The 6,825-nt window shown below is 37.4% G+C and overlaps 1 protein-coding gene across 2 annotated transcripts in view; it reads left to right on the top strand.

The window, feature by feature from the left end:
• Window positions 1-1,248: 1,248 nt before the first annotated feature.
• cd276 (CD276 molecule) overlaps window positions 1,249-6,825 on the top strand; it is a 149,237-nt gene continuing 143,660 nt past the window's right edge. Inside the window, exon 1 of one of the 2 annotated variants that reach the window (XM_077235574.1) lies at window positions 1,249-1,506. The gene's annotated coding sequence lies outside the window, so the exon portion shown is untranslated. Of the gene's footprint in view, window positions 1,507-3,761; window positions 3,870-6,825 lie in introns of those variants that run through there. The other variant, XM_077235575.1, reaches the window with a different exon arrangement.

The following is a 6,825-nucleotide window of genomic DNA, read 5'->3' as shown; positions in this document are numbered from 1 at the left end:
ATTTATTATGTTCTCCAGTATTTATCTAGTATTTATTATGTTCTCCAGTAGTTATCTAGTATTTATTATGTTCTGCAGTATTTATCTAGTATTTATTATGTTCTCCAGTATTTATTTAGTATTTATTATGTTCTCCAGTATTTATCTAGTATTTATTATGTTCTGCAGTATTTATCTAGTATTTATTATGTTCTCCAGTATTTATCTAGTATTTATTATGTTCTCCAGTAGTTATCTAGTATTTATTATGTTCTGCAGTATTTATCTAGTATTTATTATGCTCTGCAGTATTTATCTAGTATTTATTATGTTCTCCAGTAGTTATCTAGTATTTATTATGTTCTGCAGTATTTATCTAGTATTTATTATGTTCTGCAGTATTTATCTAGTATTTATTATGTTCTCCAGTATTTATCTAGTATTTATTATGTTCTCCAGTATTTATCTAGTATTTATTATGTTCTCCAGTATTTATCTAGTATTTATTATGCTCTGCAGTATTTATCTAGTATTTATTATGTTCTCCAGTAGTTATCTAGTATTTATTATGTTCTGCAGTATTTATCTAGTATTTATTATGTTCTCCAGTATTTATTTAGTATTTATTATGTTCTCCAGTATTTATCTAGTATTTATTATGTTCTGCAGTATTTATCTAGTATTTATTATGTTCTCCAGTATTTATCTAGTATTTATTATGTTCTCCAGTAGTTATCTAGTATTTATTATGTTCTGCAGTATTTATCTAGTATTTATTATGTTCTCCAGTATTTATTTAGTATTTATTATGTTCTCCAGTATTTATCTAGTATTTATTATGTTCTGCAGTATTTATCTAGTATTTATTATGTTCTCCAGTATTTATCTAGTATTTATTATGTTCTGCAGTATTTATCTAGTATTTATTATGTTCTCCAGTATTTATCTGGTATTTATTATGTTCTCCAGTATTTATCTAGTATTTATTATGTTCTGCAGTATTTATCTAGTATTTATTATGTTCTCCAGTATTTATCTAGTATTTATTATGTTCTGCAGTATTTATCTAGTATTTATTATGTTCTGCAGTATTTATCTAGTATTTATTATGTTCTGCAGTATTTATCTAGTATTTATTATGTTCTGCAGTATTTATCTAGTATTTATTATGTTCTGCAGTATTTATCTAGTATTTATTATGCTCTGCAGTATTTATCTAGTATTTATTATGTTCTGCAGTAAACGGTTAAAGCCCGCGGTGACGTCATCAGACTGGAGCGAGCGCAAGAATGATGATGTAGGAGTGGTTTCACTTCCCGACCGGAGGAAAACCATCTCCAGAAACGCGATTTCACGAAGCTTTTCCTTCATAATCAAAGCAAGCGCTTTCAGATGCGATTCACGCGTAAACACGGGAATGACAGAGTAAAGTTCGCCTCGAGTCTCCTCGGATCTCCTGCTAGATCATTATTCACACAGCTGGATTAACGGAGCTTTGTCCTGGTCCAACTTCTCATTGCTGGGATGGTAAGTTCATTTAAAATGTCTTTCAGAATCAGATGCATGCTGGGGATTTGGGATTAAATACGTCTCGGTCTATATAGCCTATGCAATGGAGAAAAAAAAATGAAAGAAAATTTTTGAAAGGAGTCAAAATGTAAGTAAGTTAAATTTAGTACCGCGAAATCATGGTGATTTGAAGTTGATAATCGTGTTACTTTTATTTGTGCCAGATTTCATAACTCACTTGTTGGTGGTGGTTTGCTTTATTGAATCCTGGCAGTCAGCTTTTGTGTTTTGAGGTTTTAAAATTCTCTAAAATCCCTTTATAAGGCCAGGTCTTTGTTTAAGTGCAGCTCCACCACACCCTGAAGCTCATGCTTTAACTTCATCATCCTGAAGCTCATGCATTACCTTCATAATCTGTCTTCACACTGATCTAATATGTTTACCACCAGAGATCCCAGTTCTCCATCAGTGACGCTCTGTGTAACGCTGCATCTGTAACACATCAGATCATGTCAGTACTTTTATTAAACTCTCAAACTTCGGAGACTTTGTGAGAATGAGATCTGTAAATCTTTACTAATTAAAAGTTACAGAGAAACACCTGAAATGAGCTCTCAGACTTGAGTTAACTCGTAACTGTCCTGCTGTCGTATTGTAACAGTCCATCATGAATTAAAGGGATATTTCACCCAAAACTGAGAATTATGTCATCATTTACTCACCATAAAGTTGTTCCAAACCTGTGTGAGTTTCTTTCTTCTGCTGAACACAAGAAGATATTTTGAAGAATGTTTGTGTCCAAAAAGTTGATTACTTTCATAGTATTAGGAAAAAAAAAAAATACTGGGAGTCAATGTGGACCAACAACTGTTTGTTTCTACAGGTTTGGAACAACTTGAGGGAGAGTTATGGAAGCTGGTTTCTGCCACAGAATAAACTTTTTATCTCACAATTCTGACTTTTTTTCTCTCACAATTGCTTGATATAAAGTCACAATTGTGTTATAAAGTCCGAAGTGCATGATATAAAGTCACAATTGCGAGTTATAAAGTCAGAATTGTGAGATATAATTGTTGTAAATAATTGTAAATAGTTTTTTCTCAGAATAGCATGTTTATGTCTCGCAATTCGGACTTTATATCTCGCACTTTGAGGAATACAGTCAGAATTGCAAGATGTAAACTCCCAATTGTGAGATAAAAAGTCTTTTGAAAAAGGTTTTATTCTGTGGCAGAAACACGTATCCATAGAGAATAAATGATGACAGAATTTTCATTTTTGGGTGAACTGTCCCTTTAAGACGATCAGCCGTCTCAGATTTGATCATTGTGTTTCTACAGAGCTGTATATTACAGTAATCACTTACACCAAATAGTAGCATATTATACATTTAATACCTGTATAATAGCTTGTCATTATGCATGTAATAATAACACGGGTGATTGTTGGAGAACAGCAGTGAAGATTAATGTGCTTGTTTAAACTGGATGCCAGACATCTGAACAGTTGATAGAAGAATTAAAGGGTTTGTTCAACCGAAAATGAAAATGATCCCATGATTTACTCAGGCCATGTGTATATGACTTTCTTCTTTCAGCCGAAAACAATCAGAGTTATATTAGAAATATCCTGAATTTTCCTGAATAGCTTTATAATGGAAGTGAATGGAGACTTAGATTTTGAAGCCCCAAAAAAAGTACATCCATCATAAAAGTATCAATGTGACTCCAGGAGTTAATAAAGGCCTTTTGACGCGATGCGTTAGTGTAAAAAAAAAAAAATCCATATTAATAACTTTATAACTATAATGACTGGCTTCTGGTAACATCAGTGTCGAGAAAGGCTAAACGCTTCAATATAAATAAAAAAACTGGGTAACACTTTACAATAAGGTTCATTAGTTAATGTATTAACTAACATGACCTGACAATGAGCAATACATGTGTTACAGTATTTATTAATGTTAGTTAATAAAAATACAGTTAGTTCACAGTGCATTAACTAATGTTAACAAATACATCCTTTGATTTTAATAGTGTATTAATAAATGTTGAAGTTAATATTAACTAAGATTAATAATGCTAAAGATGTATTGTTCGTTGTTCATGTTAACTAAGACAGTTAACTAATGTTAATAATGAACCTTATTGTAAAGTGTTAGCGAAAACTGTTTTTTTAATGTGATTAAACCCATAAAAACGTGTTTTGTTGCTTTAGCAACACTGAGTAATATTTTGAGGCGACGCTCTCTTCTCTCCTGATGACAGAGATCATGTCGTCTGTTTCCGGCCGATGAAAACACACTTTCTGAGATTCCTGAAGGAGCGAGGACAGAAAGAGCTTCAGATCTCAGAGGATCTAGATTTCCTGATCTATAACTTGTGTTTATTCAGACTTTATATAGCTTTATACGTGTCTGATCTCAGAGTATCTAGAGTTCCTGATCTATAATGTGTGTTTAATCAGACTTTATATAGCTTTATACGTGTGAGATCTCAGATTATCTAGAGTTCCTGATCTATAATGTGTGAGTTTATTCAGACTTTATATAGCTTTATACGTGTGAGCCGGACACTCTGACGTTTCTCCTCATGAAGTTGCCGAGTGTGCGCATGTTTTGTGCTGATGTCAGGGTTTAGTGTGTGTGTGTGTGTGTGTGTGTGTGTGTGTGTGTGTGTGTGTGTGTGTGTGTGTGAGTGTGTGAGCGTGACTAAGGCAGAGCGAAGTGTGACGTGTCTCGTATTACAGAATGGGAGCTTTACTGGGAAGAGTTTAGTCCTGTGAGCTGTTCATTCTGTTACTGTTATAAAATCATATCTATACAGTTATATAGTCATATTTATACAGTTATAGTCATATTTATACAGTTATACAGTCATATTTATATAGTCATATTTATACAGTTATAAAGTCGTATTTATATAGTCATATTTATACAGTTGTACAGTCATTATGTTACAGTACAGCAGAGATGTGAATGTGAGATGGTGGATCAGCTGTTCGTGTCTCTCAAATATAAACTCGTCAGCTTTATAAAGTAATGCAAGGGTTTTCAAACATGTTCTGCCGTTGATGCCTTTCATGAATATAATGGCAATGTTTTAATGTTTATAAACCTCAACTCAGACTAACACTCAAACATAGGATTTCAAATAAGATTTTAAATGTTTCTGAAAGATTCTCTCTAAAAACAGTGAAATATTATGTAATTTATTCCTGTGAATCATCATTACTCCAGTCTTCAGTGTCACATGATCCTTCAGAAATCATTCTAACAGTTGTGCTGCTTCATGATTTCCATTACACGAGAGTAGATGTTAAAACTTCATGCTGATTTGTACTCGGCTTTCGCCAAGATAAGCACCAACTAAGACGTAGCTTTACAGTAACCTATGCTTCTCCATCCATTTACGCTTCTTTCCATCTGGTGACGTGAATCTCCTTCTGTCTGGTGTTAATAGTGTATTTGCGCGTCAGCACACACAACAGCTGCAACCACAGTGCGGTCCCCCCATAACAACCGTTTGGATTGAGCTGAGTAGGGGACATCTCTAGGGTCTTCAAGTGGGCACCTTCCGTCCTCAGTGTTTCGTTGACTAGCCCACGACACCTCAAGAGGGCTCGACAGTGACTCTGGCGTCCCAGAGTCACCCCCTCCGTCCCCCACTCAACTCAGCCAAGCTTACTGACCTCTACATCCCTCCTGCTGCTGAGACCTAACCACAATCTCACAATCTCTCCGCAACCCAACCATACGCGCCAACCCGTTTGACTATGGCTGTCGAGCCCCACTGGTGCGTTAATATGCAGTTTCAGTGGCAACGGTTCCGTATGGCATACCACCTACCGCAAAACACAATATCTGCCCAACCGACCGTCATTCACGCAATATACACAGGAACATAATGACTGTAAATACTATACAACCTATACAAATAAACCAACAGACTCTTCAAGTTTTCAAGAAATCTACGAAACCGTAGCATGGCGGCCTGTACACAGCCAGCTGGAATCTTTCCGTCTCAACCACAGCCAGTTGCTGCTCCTTTCTGCTGCTTCAGATAAGTTCTTTACTGTGCAACGCAACTCTTGGCCACTGAATCCGACGTCTCTGAGGAACCGGGTTGTAGAGTGTGCCACAAAACCTCGACAACCCACTTCCACTGGATAAACCTGGACTCTCCATCCTCGCTGTTCTGCTTCAGTGGCCAGCTGGGCATACCGCAGTTTCTTCCTCTCATATGCCTCATCTACCGCATCCTCCCATGGCACTGTTAACTCTATCAGTTGAACAATGCATGTTGATCCAGACCACAAAACAATATCTGGCCGTAGGTTAGTGGTGGCAATCTCAGGTGGAAAAATAAGCCGTTGATCAAGATCTGCCAGCATCTTCCAGTCCCTAGCAGCTTCCAGTTGTCCTGAGCGAGAATTGGTGTTAGCACCTTTTCTTGGTGGTTGCTCGCCTGGGCGGAGGAATATTGTCTTCTGCGTGTAATGTTTTGCTAGAACAGGCGGCAACTTATTGGTCATACTACGCTTGCCTTCCAATGCTAAAGCCAAACATCGCAATACTTGGTCATGGCATCAAGTAAACCGACCCTGGCTAAGAGCCACCTTACATCCTGTCAAAATGTGCCTTAATGTGGCAGGTGATGAACACAAAGGACAAGATGGATCCTCTCCTACCCAGAGGTTTAGGTTCTGCGGTGATGGGAGAACATCATATGTTGACCTAATAAGGAAACTGATCCTACTCTCTTCCATTGACCAAAGGTCTTGCCAGCCCATCTTGCGTTGTTCCACACTCTCCCATCTCATCCACTCTCCCTGCTTGGCCTGGGAAATGGCCTTTATACACCTCATCCTCCCCTCCTGCTTTCGCACCTCGTTGACTACCAGCTTCCTCCTTTGAGCTGGGCCTGCCTTGTGCCATTTAGGAGGAGCTAAACTGAGCCCAAAACCCCCTCTTCCATGCTGTACCTGTCCCACGATATCCCCAATTTGAAGGTCAACCTTTGCCTCTACTACAGATTTCTTTGCTGACCACTTTCTACCAGTTTTTACCACAGGGGCTGCCTCCCTTACACATTTGTCGCGTGACTCTGCTAAAGTAATTTCCATTCTGACCTTGGCACACTTAAACTCCTCAGTTAAAGCAGAGACTGGCAGCTGCAATACTCCTTTACTATAAAGTCCCACTCTGCTGAGGCAGCGAGGAACTCCCAACCATTTCCTGATGTATGAACTTATTAACGCTTCCAGCTTATCCACTGTTGTCAAATAAACCTCGTACACAGTCAGTGGCCACAGCAACCTTTGCAGTAGACCAAACTG

This window comes from Siphateles boraxobius, unplaced genomic scaffold (genome assembly GCF_051911475.1).
Source record: "Siphateles boraxobius isolate OS27281-9 unplaced genomic scaffold, OSU_SipBor_1 198, whole genome shotgun sequence".
NCBI lineage: Eukaryota > Metazoa > Chordata > Actinopteri > Cypriniformes > Leuciscidae > Siphateles > Siphateles boraxobius.
The sequence above is the reverse complement of the archived record's forward strand: the minus strand, read 5'-3'. Positions and strand labels throughout refer to the sequence as shown.